Consider the following 20,083-nt stretch of genomic DNA (forward strand, 5'->3'; position numbering starts at 1 on the left):
CCTTCTCCATGGATTTTAATACCTACTCCGAATTTTTCTCTTGTTTCCTTTACTGCTTGCTCAATATACAGGTTGAATAACGTCGGGGATAGTCCACAACCCTGTCTCGCTCCCTTCCCAAACACTGCTTCCTTTTCATGCGCCTCGACTCTTATAACTGCCATCTGGTTTCTGTACAAATTGTAATTAGCCTTTCGCTCCCTGTATTTTACTCCTGCCACCTTCAGAATTTGAAAGAGAGTATTCCAGTCAACATTGTCAAAAGCTTTTTCTAAGTCTACAGATGCAAGGAACGTAGGTTTGCCTTTCATTAATCTTTCTTCTAAGGTGAGTCGTAAGGTCAGTATTGCCTCACGTGTTCCAATATACGCTATCAGACCAAAAGTATCCGGACACCGATTGGCGGGTATTAATATGAGGTGCGTCCGCCCTTCGTCTGTACGACGGCTCTGATCACTGCTGGTGACACTTCCAGCGAGATGTCTGGATATCTGTGGAAGAATCGCGCTCCGTTGTTGCTCAAGACCAGAAAGCAGACAAGTTAGTGACGTTCGTCGCTGAAGTGGAGCCTAGTCGACGTAATACTTCATCCCAAAGATGTTCCACCGGGTTCATGTCGGGACTCTGGAAAGGCCAGTCAGTTCAGGAATATTATTATCCCCAAAATATTGCGTCAAATATGCTGCTTGTGACATCGTCACCAACAACAAATTAACACGCGACGTTTGATGTGCAGCATGGTTCAGTAATTACTGGAAATTGAATTGACTGAAGATTCATTCGTCACCTTGTTTCCAAGAACAGGTCAGGATTAAACGTGCTGGATGTCAAATGCGTACGAGGTAAGTTGGTAAAGATGCTGGACTTGTGTTCGGGCAGATCAGGTTTCAAATCTCGACCCGGCTATCTCAGTTTAATTTTTTTCGCGATACCCGTAAGTAACCTCAGTCAGATATGTGGTACAGATCGTAGTATCGCAGTAGTAAGTCACTGCACTCGCATTCCATAGTTTCGCTAAATCTAAGGCAAACGTTGGCATGGTTCCTTCGAAAATCGTGGACACTTCAACCCTTCTAAATCACCCCAAGTCGACGGCTGGTGACGTAATTGTGGTGTGTGAACGCGAAGGAACAAACACATTAAACCAAGATTAGGCTGCCCTCGTGTACTGACGGACAGGTGATGTCAAGAATTGCAGAGGGTTTATGTAAAAAATCTCATCAAATGATCAGAAGGAATCACATGTGAGTCCCAGATTTCTACCCGCAGTGATTGTGATTGTGTATGGTCGAGCAGGTTTTTATAAGCCTCATATTTCTGTAGTCAGTGCTAAGCGACGCTTGACGTGGCGTAGAGAAAGACGCCATTCGACAGAGGATGACGCAAACGAGTGAGTTGTAGTCATGAATCACGCTATACTCTTTGGCAATGGGATTTAAGGGTTTGGTTTTGGTTAATACCTGGAGAACGTTAACTGCCATCGTGTGTGGTGCCAACAGTGAAGGACGAAGGAGGTAGTATTACGTGTTGCGGTGTGTGTTTCTTTTTTCCCCAAGATGACGGTGTGGTCACCTTACTGCGCTTAAGAAAATTGTAAGTGGGGAAGGAGATGAACACTGTCACATCTTACAGCTGTATGTACTGCGTACAGCATAATTACAGTTCGGAGACGATGATTAACATTATCATCATTGCAAAGCACCCAGTCATAAGTCAGCATCTGTGAGGCAGGGGATTGACGTAGGACATCGAAAAAGTGTAAAGAAGGGCAGCCCGTTTCGTGTTATCGCGCAATAGGGGTGAGAGTGTCACTGATATGATACGCGAGTTGGGGTGGCAGTCACTGAAACAAAGGAGGTTTTCTTTGCGGCGAGGTCTATTTACGACATTTCAATCACCATCTTTCTCTTCCGAATGCGAAAATATTTTGTTGACACCCACTTGCCGTGCGGGATTAGCCGAGCGGTCTCAGACGTTGCAGTCATGGACTGTGCGGCTGGTCCCGGTGGAGGTTCGAGTCCTCCCTCGGGCATGGGTGTGTGTGTTTGTCCTTAGGATAATTTAGGTTAAGTAGTGTGTAAGCTTAGGGACTGATGACCTTAGCAGTTAACTCCCATAAGATTTGACACACATTTGAACATTTTTTTGACACCCACTTACGTAGGGAGAAATGATCATCATAATAAAACAAGAGAAATCAGAGCTCGAACAGAAAGATTTAGGTGTTCCTTTTTCCCACGCGCCATTCGAGAGTGGAATGGTAGAGAGGTAGTACGAAAATGGTTCGATGAACCCTCTGTCAGGCACTTAAGTGTGAATTGCAGAGCAACCATGTAGATGTAGCCAGTACTTGTCGAAAGAGGGTGAAGCTGCAGAGAGAACCTTTCATACTGAAATAAATAAATAAGCTCAAAATTAGCCGAAAGGGTGAAAAAGAACAATTAAAAATCACCGTCAATGATCCAAAATGAACATATATTTCGCCGGCCGGAGTGGCCGTGCGGTTCTAGGCGCTACAGTCTGGAACAGAGCGACCGCTACGGTCGCAGGTTCGAATCCTGCCTCAGGCATGGATGTGTGTCATGTCCTTAGGTTAGTTAGGTTTAATTAGTTCTAAGTTCTAGGCGACTGATGGCCTCAGAAGTTAAGTCGCATAGTGCTCAGAGCCATTTGAACCATTTTGAACATATATTTCACTGAGCCTCCCCTTGTAATACTCGGGTACTTTTATCAGCTTCCGAACTCTACTCAAAACATTACAGTGAATGCAGACAGGGTGAAATGCTACGTAGTGTAGCACAGCGGGAAGACGGACAGGCAAGCAAGACTCCTGTAGCCTGTTTGGTCTGGACATAGCATGGCTTTGAGGAGAGTGTGTAACCTCTGGTTTTGGCCCATGAGTGTATTTAGGAGCAAGTAATACGTTTGTTAACTGTTGTAGGTGCTTCCGCTCTCAGTATTTTAACAGCAAATCGTACCGTGATGCGCAGTCCGCTCTTTTAGTTTTTGTGACTTTGGATTTTCATAGCCGTGAAGTTTTCACGCTTACTGAACGAACCACTGAGAAAACGCGGTGCTGTTCTTCGGGTTGTCTCTGTTTCCTGTATCATGCCTATCTCGTAAAGGTATCGACCGAACTGGGATTTTGAAGGCTGCAACGTCCATAGTTCTTCTAATGAGTCGCTGTCTGACAGCTGTCTTCTCTTGCAAGATTGTCAGTCAGACTCTAATTCTTTGTTAATGTGTCAAATCAGATTCGGAGACGGACTTCGGCTGGACTCAGTAACATGTATGTAAATAATAGGCGATTGTGTCGGCAACAGTTAATACAATTGCTAATGTGGTTGAGAGGTATCTAAAGACGAGTTGTAAAAAAAAAAAAAAACAGTAAGTTGAAAATTCATGACATTCCTCTTACGACAATATACTGGTTTTCACAAATCTTCATCTGCATGTACACGTGTCCCAGTAGGAATGGTTAATATTTCGGGGCAGGAACGATCATTAGGAACAGGAAAAGCATAGTAAACATCGGTTCTACCTTAGGAGATATGAGGACTTGTTGAGTGAAAGAGATGTGTTTCACAATAGCGAAGATTAAAAAGTGCTTATTGCTCTTAAGGTATGCATCTTCAGAGTCAAATGTTTAACGGACATTTTTTTCTTGTTTTGGTTCATACCACCACCTCCCACAGTATGCAAAGCAAAGCGTTCCAATAGAGATTTGTTTCACAGTATCGAAGATAAAGAAGTGCTCATAGCTCTGACGGGATGTATTTTAGAAAGATCCATGTTCACGAGACTTTTTTGCGTAGAACGATCGTTCCTGTCTTATCTGTGAATATTGACCATTCCTCCTGGGGCACACTGTATACGACTCAAGAAATCTTACGGTGTGTGAAGGAGAGTACTTCAGAGACCACTGTCATTTTCCGCACTTCCTGTTCCGTTCGCGAATGGAACAGAAGAAGAAAAACTATCGGAATGCCTCAGAGTGAGCTCTACGTTTTCTGAGTTTCCAGTCGTCGTCATTTTATTAGATTCTTCAGGAGAAAGTATGTGTCGGTTGACTCTTCTAGGAAAGTGCGCTCTCAGAGTTTTAACAGTAAATCACAACGAGATACGCAAAAGCCTCTCTTGTAGCACATACCAATGGAGCATTTACAAATATCGCGAATAGTGCCGGTCGTATAACACTCGATTATGCTGCTCCGATAGTTACTTACAAATTTGACGATATCGCCCCGTCGAGAAATACTGTTGAGTTCTGTCTGTCAGAAAGTCCAGAATCCAGTCAAAAAGCTTGTCCAATACTTCATAAACTTATATTTTGCTCACTAAGAGCGGAACTTTATCGAATGCTTTTGAATGTCAAAGAACGCGGCATTAACCTGGGAGCCGTTATCTAAGGCCCGCTGAGTAAGCTATTTGCGGAATCCTTGTTGATTCCTGTTGATGAGCTTTTAGTTCTCCTCAAGCTTTCAGCGATGTAGACCTAGTGTCGTAATCGTCTCTTTTGTAGAAAGCCATCACAGCTGAGGTTCTCTGTCTCCTCTCGCCGAGCGCGATTCTGCACTCGTAACACCATTTCGTGACGACGAGATTTTAAATCTTTGTCCGGCTATCAAGAGTTGTAAAATGGTGCAAATTCTGGATCGTATTGGATCCTTTTTCTCAAGTTAAAGGACACACCATGTTCTCGTTGCGCAGTTTCGCACAGTTCCTGTGCTTTTAATTCGTAATGGTTTTAAGTTCAACAGTTATCTCTACCATACTACTATATAAAGACAAGTCGTCGTTTAACGTTGTTAACAAAACTCTCGTAAAGTTCTTGATCGATTTACTTCAAATTTTTTACACGAGACTCATATAAACATTTGGACAGGCTTAGGCTACATGCTTTTTTAATATACACACATCAAAAAAAGTTTTACATCACCCCGGTTCCCAAAACTCCTGAAGATAAACGTTGACTGTGGATACTCTATCACAGACACAGTCCCTTTGACTGTTCAGAGATGTCACTAAACCCGCCCAAAGATGTTAACAACCATGCATGAGCAGCGCTTATTAGAAGGACTGGGTCCGACAGCCGATCAGTTCCAGTCATTCCACCAGGAAGGAGATATACAGCTCGTGTTGTCTGTAGTTCAACCGTGCCTTGACAGTCAACACCGTAGTTCGATCACGTCCGCATTGTTACTTACAAGGGAACCACCCCATCGCACCCGCCTCAGATTTAGTTATAAGTTGGCACAGTGGATAGGCCTTGAAAAACTGAACACAGATCAATCGTGAAAATAGGAAGAAGTTGTGTGCAACTATGAAAAAAATAAGCAAAATATACAAACTGAGTAGTCCATGCGCAAGATAGGCAACATCAAAGATAATGTGAGCTAAGGAGCGCCGTGGTCCCGTGGTTAGGATGAGCAACTGCGAAACGAGAGGTCCTTGGTTCAAGTCTTCCCTCGAGTGAAAAATTTTAATTTTTTATTTTCAGACAATTATTACCTGTGCGTCCGTCCGTCCGATGCGACGTAACTGCGCCGTAGTATGGGGACGCTACACCTAAACAAACATCCAAACACACGACGTCAGTCGACTACGGCGCACGGAAGAGAGAGTTCAAAAAAATGTTCAAATGTGTCTGAAATCTTATGGGACTTACCTGCTAAGGTCATCAGTCCCTAAGCTTACACACTACGCCCGAGGGAGGACTCGAACCTCCGCCGGGACCAGCCGCACAATCCATGACTGCTCGGCTAATCCCGCGCGGCGGAAGAGAGAGTATTCCTGCTAACGACTGTGAAACTGTTGCATTCATTTGTTCCAGTTTATGTTACAAACTCTTATGTTTTCATCACTTTTGGCAGTGATTATTACATCCACGAGAAAACCTAAATCGGGCAAGGTAGAAGAATCTTTTTACCCATTCGCCAAGTGTACAAGTTAGGTGGGTCGACAACATATTCCTGTCATGTGACGCACATGCCGTCACCAGTGTCGTATAGAATATATCAGACGTGTTTTCCTATGGAGGAATTGGTTGACCTATGATCTTGCGATCAAATGTTTTCGGTTCCTATTGGAGAGGCACGTCCTTTCGTCTACTAATCGCACGGGTTTGCGATGCGGTCGCAAAACACATACACTAAACTTATTACAGTGAACAGAGACGTCAATGAACGAACGGACAGATCATAACTTTAGGAAAATAAAGAAAGTAAACTTTTAACTCGAGGGAAGACTTGAACCAAGGACCTCTCATTCCACAGCTGCTCACGCTAAGCACAGGACTACGGCGCTCATGATTTCATACCATCCTTAATGTTGCCTATCTTGGTCATGGACTACTCAGTTTGTATATTTTGCTTATTTTTTTCATAGTTCCACACAACTTCTTCCTGTTTTCTTGATTGATGTGTGTTCAGTTTTTCAAGGCCTATCCACTGTGCCAACTTATAACTAAATCTGAGGGGGGTGCGATGGGGAGGTTCCCTTGTTAGTGCCAGGATTGAAAAGTGCTGTTTATTGACGACGTGACCCACCAACCACGCTGAGAGATCTACGCCGAATCGCTGTTTTGGAGTGGGACATTCTGGACCAACAGTGTCTTGATGAACTTGTGGACAGTATGCCACGACAAATATAGGCATGCATCGGTGCAAGAGGACGTGCTACTGAGTATTAGACCTACCGGTGTGTACAGCAATCTGGACCACCACCTGTGGAGGTCGCGCTGTATGGTGATACAACATGCAGTGTGTGATTTTCATGAGCAATAAAAAGAGCGGAAATGATGTTTATGTTGATATCTATTCCAATTTTCCGTACAGGTTCCGGAACTCTCGGAACTGAGGTGACTTTTTTTGATGTGTGTATATTGTATATAAACATGTGTATAATATATAAAGGGGAAACGTGTTACCAAAAATCTCGAATTCTTACATGTTACTCTAATAAACATTCGGACGGACGTAGGCTATATAACGGGAAAGTTGTCACCAAACAATCTCGAAAAGTTGGTGACGGATTTACTTCGAATTTTTTACACGCTGCTATAATAAACATTCAGACGGATGTAGCTACATATTTTCTAAACAAATGTAGACGCGTTTTCTGTTAAAACCGACTACGAGAAAGAAAATCCTGTGCTGTGCATAAAAATGTCTGGTTTTATTTTCTTTTTCCCAGTTTCGTTTTCTTTTTCGCAGTCAGTTTTACGTATAATTCAAGACATTAAAAACAGGAGAAAAATTGTCTCTCTCTATATACTCCGTATATATAATTTTAAACAAAAATTGTATACGCAAAAATCTGTTGTTCTTGTTTTCTTCCCCACAGTCGGTTTCAACAGAAGAGAGGGAAGTTGTATTTATGACTTATCGGCTTACTATTATAATACTACTACCGAATCTGAGTCATCCGAAGCTTTCTAATCCTATCCGTTCGCACATTAAAACTATGCGAAATACTGTCAATGAATCTTCTGTCTTCACAATCAACCAGTTGGAGAGGTCTCTCTCAAACCCCATATACCAATGATCCGACAAGATTTACCCATTCATTTTAAGCCACTTAAATTTCCAATAAATGTTTCGTCTGCAGTAACAATGAACAAGGCTCTAGGTAGAGGGAGGGAGGGAGGGAGGGAGGGGGGGGGGAAGAGGAGATGGGCAGTGAGGTGAGGTGAAAATGGACATAGAGCGGAGAAGGAAGGGATGGGCAGGCACAGGGGAGGGGATGGAGAGGAGGGAGAGGAGGTGATAAAGAGGGAGGGGAAGGCGACTATGATGTATATCCAATTCCCATATACATTTAGCAATTGCAAAGCATTGCCAGGTTCCCTAGTATTTATATATGAATATAAGCTTTAGTGGCAGTTGTCAGTTACAGTAAATCCAGCTTGTTTTGGTCACGTGATTTTTGTACGCCACCACCGTTGAAAAAGATACAGGCGCTGTGTATCAACATAGCAAGTAGTAGCTGAAGGCATGTATTTATGTTTTTACACTTTACGCGAGAGTGTTATTGGACTTGTCATTTTATTTTATTAGTTTTTAAAAATTATAAAAAGTTATGAACTACTCTTATTATGTTGTTAAAAAAAGAAAAAATAGGTATCATAAAGTATTTGTGCACTACACCACCTTCGTTTTATCATTTAGTCATTAACGTTAAAAAGTTAATACTGTACTCTGACACTTAAAACTTGAAAAAGATGCAGAGCTCTAAAAGGCAAGATCTTTACAGCTTACACATCCATGCAGATTTTACGTGCTTTACACTGCGTACCGAAGTGCTATAATAACATGTTTGTTTCCACGGTTGGACAGTAAGTAGACAGCGAGCTCGTAAATCGAAACATACATGTCTCAGAATGAGTGTCCTATTCACAGGTAATATACTGCTTCACATGTGTAACCTAACTATGATCTCTATGGGCCAAAAGTAGTGGTTTTACGACTTCCTGCACAGTACATGTACTGTGTTGGGGGTTATACGTCCCTTTCCAAACGAAAACAATGAAGCCGTTACACACTGAAGGCAGTCTACTATGTTGCTTCACGTGACTGCTATGCTGTTCGTGAACAGTTTTAAGTCCTATATGATACCATAAACTTTTGTTAGGCCGGCCGAAGTGGCCGTGCGGTTAAAGGCGCTGCAGTCTGGAACCGCAAGACCGCTACGGTCGCAGGTTCGAATCCTGCCTCCGGCATGGGTGTTTGTGATGTCCTTAGGTTAGTTAGGTTTAACTAGTTCTAAGTTCTAGGGGACTAGTGACCTCAGCAGTTGAGTCCCATAGTGCTCAGAGCCAAACTTTTGTTAAATTTTGTTGTGATAAACACTTTTTGTGTGTTTCTCATTTTCTGGGCACATGGTATCTTGCGAAGGACTGATTCGAAAGAAACTGGTTAGTTTCCGTTTCTGTGAGCACGACCTTTCGCGTACTATCTTGACAGACCCTTTTAAGTCTTATCGCATTTATCTTGATATTAATGATAACCGAAATTCTACCGAATATGTCCCTGTAGTCCTCGACATCGGAAGGGTATTCGTCACAACATACAACGCCGCAGACTACCACAGGAAACTCTGTCGTGGCCGGCAGATACAAATAAACGTAAATTTCGGAATTTAAACCGACAGACGGCATAAGCAAGAAGGTAAACTTGCAATCAAAATGAAGGCTAATTTGAACGACACATTGGTTTCCTAGGCGTGATCATGTTAGGTATTATCTTGTCTTTCTCAACACACTGAATTGAGGGCCGCGCGGAGTGGCCCGTGGTTAAAGGCGGCATGTCACTGATTTCGCGGCCCCTCCCGCCGGAGGTTCGAGTCCTCCCTCGGGCATAGGTGTTGTGTGTTGTTCTTAGCACAAGTTAGTTTAAGTAGTGTGTAAGCCTAGGGACTGATGACCTCAGCAGTTTCGTCCCTTAGGAACTCACACACATCTGAACACACTGAATTGACACCCACACCCACTGGTAAGGCCCCTACTGTTTAACGTGGTTTCCGAAACACGTTAAAATTTCGCATTTTTCACATCAATAAATCGTAGCCATATTTGAAAAAAGCGATGGGGACATAAAAAAGTTCGGGAACTACCTGGGGATCGAACCCCGGAGCCACTAATGTTTCGTAATGTAGTGCAAAAGTGTTTCAACAAATGTCAATATGCTAAGGGGCATAGTTTTTATTGCTCGGTTAAAGCTGCAGTTCCTTTATTTACTGTGATGTGGAAGCAGCTATTTTTTATGCTCTCGGGTGTCCAGTCGTTTGAGAAGCACATTATTTCGACAGCGTCCCTTATCTTCTTCTTCTTCAGGTAATACGTGTAGAGAATGCCACACCAACATGTGTGGTGGTGGCTGTCTAGGGCGTGAATGCCAATATCAGCCTGGAGTTGTGTGTTTTTTTCTGTTGGGGCATAGTTTCTTTTTCATATTGGGATGTTTCCTGGCTAATTTGCGTGTACTACTTTGTCTCATGTCTTTATTTATAATTATTTTACCTTGTGGAATTCTACATTCCGGTATTTACCTTACAGGTTTGGGAAACCACCTGTGAAAAACTCAATCGAGGTGGATATCGTTTTTTTTCCGTTTATTTAGGTGTCTGTCTTTTGTGAATATGCTAGAAGCCAGATTACACATCGTCTGTTTCGGTAGGCTGTTGCTAATTTGCTTATTGACTGGCGACTCCATGGCGTGTTGTGTGCACCACGACCAAATAGTGGATAGAATTGGAAGTAAAATCAGCATTGGCCGTATTTTGTTGTTTTATTGTCAGCAAAAATTATTTTCGGTCACTTAGTGACCATCCTCAGTGCTGTAATATACAATTAAAATTGGTAGGCGCTTTACTGAGAGTGAAGACGACGTATGTATCGATCTGGCCGTCGACCACTCGTGTTTAAACAGCCTCCTTCAGAACATAATCACAAAACTGCGAAGTCTGGCTCATCAGTTCCGTCGTATTCTATTTGCTGGATCTGTACCGTCTACCTGAAAGCACGCCGAATATGTCTGCCCCCGTATCCGTTCTTCTTTAACACGTCCTTAAGGTTATTGAGCTCCCTTGGGCGGCTTTCTTCGTTCGTTGCCGCACGGGTCCTGTGGACCAGTGTACTTAGCACCCATTCACGCTGTGAAGGATGATGGTAGCTGGCAGCGTGGAGATGCAAATGAGTTAAGGTGACTCCCTGGGATAAGCCAATTTCCATGTCGGCATTCGCCAATTGTCGAACATTAGGGTAAAGTGAGAGAACTCTTATTAATATTTGCAATCAAAATAAATAATAAAAAACAAGAAACTGGCCATGCTACCTGTTAAATGTGAGCAATCTGCTTTCGTGTCGGTCCTTTTCAATGATGTTCGGTGGACGGTAACACGTCAGTAATTCTCAGCGTGTCATTGCACATTAATAATTACTGTTTACAGAAAATCGAAATTTACCTGCGAAATAGACTGAGTGCCATTGCTCTTATGCTAAGCTACGCACGGTCCTCTCGCTGAATATGTGGCATACACACCATAGATCCGCTCGCAGACGGATTACGTACAGGATACAGGAATTCCAGCCATCAGTGGCACCGAAGGCGATGTAGCACTGTTTGAGACAACAGACTTGTATTAGGAAGGGGGGGGGGGCTGGTATCAAACCCATCTCCAATCACACAGAATATGCTTTTTCGTCGTTTCTTAAGTCGCTTGGGGCGAATGTTTGATCCATTTTTTTAAAACAAGACGACGGACGATTTCATTCCTGTCCGTAATAGCCATGACCGTGAGCGCCACGGGAGGTTAAGCTTTGAAGATCAAATTTCAAGCTTGCTTCCTTTTTTGTGTCAGATTCTTTAAATAGTCTCTTGAAAGTTAAATCCGCGCTAACATTAATTTAGTCCACCGCCTATAAATCAACAAAATACAAACATGGAGGCATCATGTAATCCCAGTCTTTCGTGTGGCAGTTATTCAATAGACTGCTCTTGCTGAACATATCGACTGCTTCTACTAACCAATACACTAAACAAGAATTATAACAGAATAAATTTTCATTCTGCAGCGGAGAGTGCTCTGATTCTAAACCTCCTGGCAGGTTAAAACTATATGTCTGATCGGGACGCGCACGGGGAACCTTTGCCTTTCCCGGGCAAGTGCTCAACAACCGTCTGATCTCTCTCCCTCCCTCCCTCCCTCCCACCCTCCCTCCCACCCTCCCTCCCACCCTCTCCTCCCTCCCTCTCCTCCCTCCCTCTCCTCCCTCCCTCTCCCCCTCCCTCCCCTTCTTCATCGAACTACGTCTTACGATCAGTAGTTGAGTTTTTTATGTATTTCACTCGTGTGGCTCATGATGTTGACACTGAACCATGCCATTACGTCCTCTGGTATTTGTGCATTTGTGAATTTCTGTTGGTGCCGTAACGTAACGTAAAGTTTTGTGTACCATTTTTGTGTGTTACAGGTCGTTACGGAATTTCCGCGCTGAGTTCCGTCGATCGAAGGGTGCTATGGTGGAGACAAGCGAAAGCTTGTCTGTGACGGCCCGGGGTCGGTTGCCACTCGGGTGTACGCGGTGTTTCTGAACTTCCTCTGATGGCCACCGTGATCGCTGTGGAGTCCTAGAGCTGGTACAGAGTAGGAACGTGAGTAACATAGACTTGTAGTTAGCATTCTGTGCGAAAGCCATTCCTATGCAATGAACAGTTTTGTCGTTAATCTGCTTGTTTAAAAATAAGAAACTGCACACAATAATAATTAGGAATTTCAATTTTTGCCAGTGAAAAATTGTTTCATTATTTAAATCTTGGTTTGCGGCCACATACGAATAAACGCTTGAATTATCTTGAAGCACCTGCGACGATCAAGGCCTTCGATAAAAGGAATTAGGAATATTTTACCTAGTCATTAGTTGGGAACAGAACGCCAAACCCCACTTCTTTTGGACGCTCGTGAGAGCAAGTTTATCATCAGCGTGCGTTGTCAAGTGTCTACCAATGTAGTGTAACTGTGATGAGGGCACGTGTATAGACTTGTGTTTATGTTCCTGTGGATGAGTATAGAAATGAAAATAGGTTGAGGGTGAAGCCCACTGTTTGCATAAAGGCTACTTCTCTAGCATAGTTCCAAGAGAGACGTCCAGTATAACGTCCCAATTTGACGGAGGGAGCTTTATCAGCAAGGTTGGCTCTGAGCACTATGGGACTCAACATCTTAGGTCATAAGTCCCCTAGAACTTTAGAGCTACTTAAACCTAACTAACCTAAGGACATCACACACACTCATGCTCGAGGCAGGATTCGAACCTGCGACCGTAGCAGTCCCGCGGTTCCGGACTGCAGCGCCAGAACCGCTAGACCACCGCGGCCGGCTATCAGCAAGGTCACATGTCTTCTCTGCATGAACTGCTACGTTCAGTTTGGTGATTAGGAAATGTACGCCACCACTCATATTCTTTCTTGCAACTGGCAACGACAGTTTATTACACCACCTAGATTCGAACACGTCACCTCTGTGTCTGGCCCCACTGAATAAGCGTGCGTTAGTGATTGCAGCTGAAGAGATATTAGAACTATACGCATTAAAAGTCGTATGTAGAGACGCTGTGTTAAATGAAAACTATCGATACTTTAGTCGTGAATAGTAGCATACTCATGCCTTTAGGTACCCATATTTTTCTTTAGTGAAAGATTACCTCAAAACTATATTTTTTGAGTTACAACCTTCTTCCATCAATAACTACATGTATTTATACTAGCGAATTCAGTACCTGCTTAAAAGTATAAGGACACCTGTTACTGGACAATAATAATAAGGGATGTATATATGTCCGAAAGAACAGATACCATCGGTGATCATGCAGATCGTTAGAATGAAATAACAATGAAATGAATACCCCTAGCTGCTCACAGGCGTTGATATAAGTCAACGGGGACAGTTGAAAATGTGTGCACCGACCGGGACTCGAACCCGGGATCTCCTGCTTACATGGCAGATGCTCTATCCATCGCTTTTGTTCGTTGCATCTGTTCGGGGCGTAAGACATCCATTTATGTTCGTTGTTGATCCATTAGCTCAGTTTTTTTTATTAAAGAGGACAGCTAACCCTCTGACCGAACACGCTGAGATACCGTGCCGGCATGCATCTGAGCCACCGAGGACACAGAGGAATAATGCGACTGCAGGGACTTATCTCTGGCACTTCTCCCGTGAGACCCACATTCGCCACTTATTGTCCTGCATTATATTCATATAGCCCCTGCCCATTATACTCATTACTCGCCGCATTATACTCATTACTCGCGGCTTTACTGACGATTCCCGTAAGAGTTCGGGCACTGTTTGCACATCCGCACAGAAGAAGATGGTCAAATGGCCGGTGAGCCTTAACTCTATATATATGCAGATGGTAAGATGGTATCTGTTAAGGCTCACCGGCCGTTTGACCATCTTCTTCTGTGCGGATGCACAAACAGTGCCCGAACTCCTACGGGAATCGGCAGTAAAGCCGCGAGTAATTAGTATAATGGGCAGGGGCACTATGAATATAGTGCAGGACAATAAGTTGCGAATGTGGGTCTCACGGGAGGCGTGCTGAAGATAAGTCCCTGCAATCGCACTATTCTTCTGTTTCCTCGGTGGCTGAGATGGATAGAACGTCTGCCATGTAAGCAGGAGATCCCGGGTTCGAGTCCCGGTCGGGCACACATTTTCAACTGTCCCCATTGACTTATATCAACGTCTGTAAGCAGCTAGGGGTATTCATTTCATTGTAATATGGAATGTGTCCACCCTTTGCCTTTATGACGGCTTTAACTCTATTGCGGCACTTTCAATGAGGTATCTGAATTTCTGTGCAGGAATGGCAGTCCATTCTTTCTCACGAGCCAAAACCAAAGAAGTTAGTGTTATTGGACGCTGGGGTGTGGAGCATAGACGACACTTTACCTCATCCCAAAAGTGTTCAGTTGGGTTAAGATCGGGATCCTGGGCTGGCCAGTCCATTTCGGGAATGTTATTTTCCACACATGCTGCTTTATGGCAGGGTGTATTGTCACGCTTATACAAACATTCATCGTCGCCCAGCTGTACCTCTACTGTAAGCAGTATACAATGCTGTAAAATACGTTCATATCCATCCACGTTTATCGTTTTCTTAAGCGTAATAAGGGGACCACATTCTAACCACGGAAAACACCCCCATAACGTAACACCGCGTCCTCCGTACTTCATTACACGGACCAGACGTGATGGCTAGTAACGTTCTCCAGGCATTCGCCCAACCCAGACCCTTCCATCTAAATGCCGCAAGTACGTATGATTTATCACTCCAAGTCACTCGTTTCCAGTCATCTGCTGTCCAGGGGCATCGCTCTTTGAACTACCTCAAGCGCCTCTTAGCACTGACTGCAGAAAAGTGTGGCTTATGAAAAGGTACCTGATCATTGTACCACGTCCTCTTTAATCCCTGTGCTAGCTGGACTGCTCGGAGCGCTTTTTAACTCACGAGTGATTATTTTCGCTGATTTCATGCTACTTTTTACAACCACCCTTATTAGTGATCGATGGTCCCTGCCCGCCAGTGCGTGATGTCTCCCAGGTCATCCCAACATTCGACTTGGGGAGCTTTAGAGGACTGTAATGTCCTGAGGGTTTGTTACTTAGGTGACATTCAATGCCTAGTCTACGTTCCAAATCATTGAGCTCTCCTGACGGACCCATTATGCTGTTACTTCTCCACTAAACACATCACAGCTCGCCTCGTTTTGTATTGTCGGTCCCGCTTGTCGTGGCATCTAGTGGTCAATTCTTCATTGCATAGGGGTGTCCGGGTGCTTTTGATCCGATAGTGTATCTAAAAGACAAGTTCGGCGCTATATACTTAGTGCTAACCGTGCGAAGTGTGATAAAAAAGATTATCTCAAGCTACATTTTTTGATTCACACCCTTCTTCCATTCGCGACGACTTCTATTTACACTAACATATATGTAAAGCCCTCTTCAGTCTGTTGTTATTTTGCCAAGCAAATAATTTTACGCTGTTGTTATGGTAGGAGGGGGCGGGGGGGTTTCTTAAATGCTTCTTCTTATTTGAAGAATTTCCCGAAGAATTCAGTTTTTTAAAAATAGATTTTCACATCACTTCATTATTCAAATGGTTCTGAGTACTATAGCACTTAACATCTGAGGTCATCAGTCCCCTAGAACTTAGAACTACTTAAACCTAACTAACCTAAGGACATCACCCACATCCATGCCCGAGGCAGGATTCGAACCTGCGACCGTAGCGGTCGCGCGGTTCCAGGCTGAAGCGCCTATTTCATTATCACCCAGTTTATCGAAATAATACTAAAAGGTTTCAGATAGATTATATAATGGTAAGACAGATTTAGGAACCAGATTTTAAATTGTAAGACATTTCCATGGGCAGATGTGGATTCTGACCACAATCTATTGGTTATGAACTGTAGATTAAAACTGAAGAAACTGCAAAAAGGTGGGGATTTAAGGAGATGGGACCTGGATAAACTTAAAGAACCAGAGGTTGTACAGAATTTCAGGGAGAGCATAAGGGAAAAATTGACAGGAATGGGGGAAGAAATACAGTAGAAGAAGAATGGGTAGCTTTGAGGAATGAAATAGTGAAGGCAGCAGAGGATCAAGTAGGTAAAAAGACAAGGGCTAGTATAAATCCTTGGGTAGCAGAAGAGATACTGAATTTAATTGATGAAAGGAGAAAATACAAAAAGTGAAGCAAGCAAAAAGGAATACAAACGTCTCAAAAATGAGATCAACAGGAAGTGCAGAATGGCTAAGCAGGGATGGCTGGAGGACAAAGGTAAGGATGTAGAGGCTTATCTCGTGAGGGGTAAGATAGATACTGCCTACAGGAAAATTAAAGAGACCTTTGGAGAAAAGAGAACCACTTGCATGAATATCAAGAGCTCAGATGGAAACCCAGTTCTAAGCAAAGAAGGGAAAGCAGAAAGGTGGAAGGAGTATACTGTATAGAGGGTCTATACAGGGGCAATGTTCTTGAGGACAATATTATGGAAATGGAAGAGGAGGTAGATGAAGATGAAATGGGAGATATGATACTGCGTGAAGAGTTTGACAGAGCACTGAAAGACCTAAGTCGAAACAAGGCCCCGGGAGTAGACAACATTCCATTAGAACTGCTTACAGCCTTGGGAGAGCCAGTCCTGACAAAACTCTACCATCTGGTGAGCAAGATGTATGCGAAAGGCGAAAAACCCTCAGACTTCAAGAAGAATATAATAATTCCAATCCTAAAGGAAGCAGGTGTTGACAGATGTGAAAATTACCGAACTATCAGTTTAAATAAGTCACAGCTGCAAAATACTAACGTGAATTCTTTACAGACGAATGGAAAAACTGGTAGAAGCCGACCTCGGGGAAGATCAGTTGGATTCCGTAGAAATGTTGGAACACGTGAGGCAATACTGACCCTACGACTTATCTTAGAAGAAAGATTAAGAAAAGGCAAACCTACGTTTCTAGCATTAGTAGACTTAGAGAAAGCTTTTGACAATTTTGACTGCAATACTTTCTTTCAAATTCTGAAGGCGGCGGGGGTAAAATACAGGGAGCGAAAGGCAATTTACAATTTGACCAGAAACCAGATGGCAGTTATAAGAGTCGAGGGACATGAAAGGGAAGCAGTAGTTGGGAAGGGAGTGAGACAGGGTTGTAGCCTGTCCCCGATGTTATTCAATCTGTATATTGAGCAAGCAGTAAAGGAAACGAAGGAAAAGTTCGGAGTAGGTATGAAAATCCATGGAGAAGAAATAAAAACTTTGAGGTTCGCCGATGACATTGTAATTCTGTCAGAGACAGCAAATGACTTGGAAGAGCAGTTGAAGGGAATGGACAGTGTCTTGAAAGGAGGGTATAAGATGAACATCAACAAAAGTAAAACGAGGATAATGGAATCTAGTCGAATTAAGTCGGGTGATGCTGCGGGAATTAGATTAAGAAATGAGACACTTGAAGTAGTAAAGGAGTTTTGCTATTCGGGGAGCAAAATAACTGATGATGGTCGAAGTAGAGAGGATATAAAATGTAGACTGGCAATGGCAAGGAAAGCGTTTCTGAAGAAGAGAAATTTGTTAACATCGAGTATTGATTTAAGTGTCAGGAAGTCGTTTCTGAAAGTATTTGTATGGAGTGTAGCCATGTATGGAGGTGAAACATGGACGATAAATAGTTTAGACAAGAAGAGAATAGAAGCTTTCGAAATGTGGTGCTACAGAAGAATGCTGAAGATTAGATGGGTAGATCACATAACTAATGAGGAGGTATTGAATAGGATTGGGAGAAGAGGAGTTTGTGGCACAACTTGACTAGAAGAAGGGATCGGTTAGTAGGACATGTTCTGAGGCATCAAGGGATCACCAATTTAGTACTGGAGGGCAGCGTGGAGGGTAAAAATCGTAGAGGGAGACCAAGAGATGAATACACTAAGCAGATTCAGAAGGATGTAGGCTGCAGTAGGCACTGGAGATGAAGAAGCTTGCACAGGATAGAGTAGCATGGAGAGCTGCATCAAACCAGTCTCAGGACTGAAGACCACAACACCAACATCGAAATAATGTCAAGTTTCACTTTTGGTAGCCGCTATTTTGCCTGGTGACTCAGTAACTCTTGCACTTTCAGTTTTAAACAATAATTTAAAAAGATACAAGTAAGTCCTTTCGGAAAACATTGGGGATACAAAGTTGAACTGCGAACGGAACTTTTTCATGCGATTGTTGGCCCGTTGGTGCTGGCCCGTTCAGTTGTCAAAAGTAGTCGAACTGACTTGTGCGGCGAAAATTTTGCGTAGATAATTAAACTTTATAATAAATTGTTAGTAAGCTCATTCGATACGATACCTGCTTTAAAGTACTGATGTGAGTAAAAGTATCAGTTTAAAAGCATTAAGTCAGCAACCATCATTATCGAGATAAAAATGCTTGATGCCAACAAGTATATATACTTTTTGGGTGTCGCTAGTCATATGGCATTATTAGCTGCGACTCGCTCCAGGTGTTGCTGAGCCGCTTAATTGGAAATGCTATCCTTTCGCTCGCGCAGTGGGACCTTTCCTTCGCGGAGTATATGTGTCGCATCGAAAGTATGTGTGCCCGTTGTAGGTGACGGTGATGAGTACGTGTTGTTTTGGTGATGTCGAAGGGAGAGGATGAAACCCTATTCTGTGCAAGTAGATTATGAGTTGGTTCAAACACTGATCCGGTTACTTATCTCAAGGTCACAGATACGCACGTCTGGTGTCAGGCTACACACTTGGCTGACACTCAAGGTCACGCCCCTCCCCCAGGAAAACACTGGGAATTGATCTAGGTCACCCAGAGGAACGCCGATCACCTCCCTTCCCCCTACACCCCCATCACCCTGAACAGATTGGATTGAAGCACCCCTCCCCATGTTCGTGTTTTATGACTGGGGCATTTGAGCGGGTGGGGTGCACTCTGGAGGTGGACATCATAGGGCGAGGATCAGGCTGCGTCTGTTTGTTAGTAACAAATTAATATTATGTGATTTTTCGTCTTTCGAGGCACCAACAGAGACCACACCCAGGCTGATATCTGAGAACTCTCATTCTTCCATATTTTCCCCAGTTTTCCGTATTTTTCCGTATTTTCCACAATTTTCGTATTACAATCTTAACGTATTTTTCCAAAATTTTACGTATTTTGTTGCATTACATGAGTTCCATCCCACTGCTCTCGACGTCGCGTCGACGTCATGACGCTCTCTGCCAGTCACAATGCAGCATGTGCCCGAATTATTTACCACAGCTAAGCCACCACTTCATCACTAGTGTGTGTGTGTGTGTGTGTGTGTGTGTGTGTGTGTGATCCTAATACATGCTTTAAAAACGAACAAGTTGATAGAAATAATCATGGCATAACCTGATACAAAATGTCTGTAAATGTTCATGTAATTTATGGTGTAAGACACTGTGACAACTATGACAATGAGAGTGCGGCTAAATTAATATCGTCAATAAATGTACACTAAGGAAAAAACACCACACACACACACACACACACACACACACACACACACACACACACACACCACGAAGGAAATGTCAGAATGGGACGGAAAACGATAAGTGCGATGTATATGCACAGACTAAAAACTAATTTCGATTCCAAAAAAATTGGATGAATTATTTAAGGGAAAGAGCGAGTCAATAACGCGTTGCTCCACCACTGACTCTTATGCGAGCAGTTATTCGACTTGGCATTGACTGACAGAGTTGTTGGATGTCCTCCTGAGCATTATCGTGCCAAAATCTGTCGTATGGGTGCGTTATATCGTCAAAGTCCGGAGATGGTTGGAGGGCCCTGGTCATGATGCTCCATACGTTCTCAGTTGTGGAGAGATCCGGCGACCTAGCTGGCCAATGAAGGGTTTGGCAAGCACAAAGACAGGCAGTAGAAACTCTCGCGGTGTGCGGCCTGGCATTGCCTTGCCGTAATGTAAGCCCCGGATGGCTTGCCATGGAGGGCAACAAAACGGGGCGCAGAATATCGTCTATTTACCG

At 43.4% G+C, this 20,083-nt stretch overlaps 1 protein-coding gene across 4 annotated transcripts in view; it reads left to right on the plus strand.

Annotated features, from left to right (window-relative positions):
- LOC126183645 (uncharacterized) overlaps positions 1-20,083 on the plus strand; it is a 285,471-nt gene that overhangs the window by 166,778 nt on the left and 98,610 nt on the right. For all 4 annotated transcript variants that reach the window (XM_049925787.1, XM_049925786.1, XM_049925788.1 and 1 more), the window contains one exon: positions 11,972-12,152. The gene's annotated coding sequence lies outside the window, so the exon portion shown is untranslated. The remainder of the gene's footprint in view (positions 1-11,971; positions 12,153-20,083) is intronic.

This window comes from Schistocerca cancellata, chromosome 4 (genome assembly GCF_023864275.1).
Source record: "Schistocerca cancellata isolate TAMUIC-IGC-003103 chromosome 4, iqSchCanc2.1, whole genome shotgun sequence".
Taxonomy (NCBI): domain Eukaryota; kingdom Metazoa; phylum Arthropoda; class Insecta; order Orthoptera; family Acrididae; genus Schistocerca; species Schistocerca cancellata.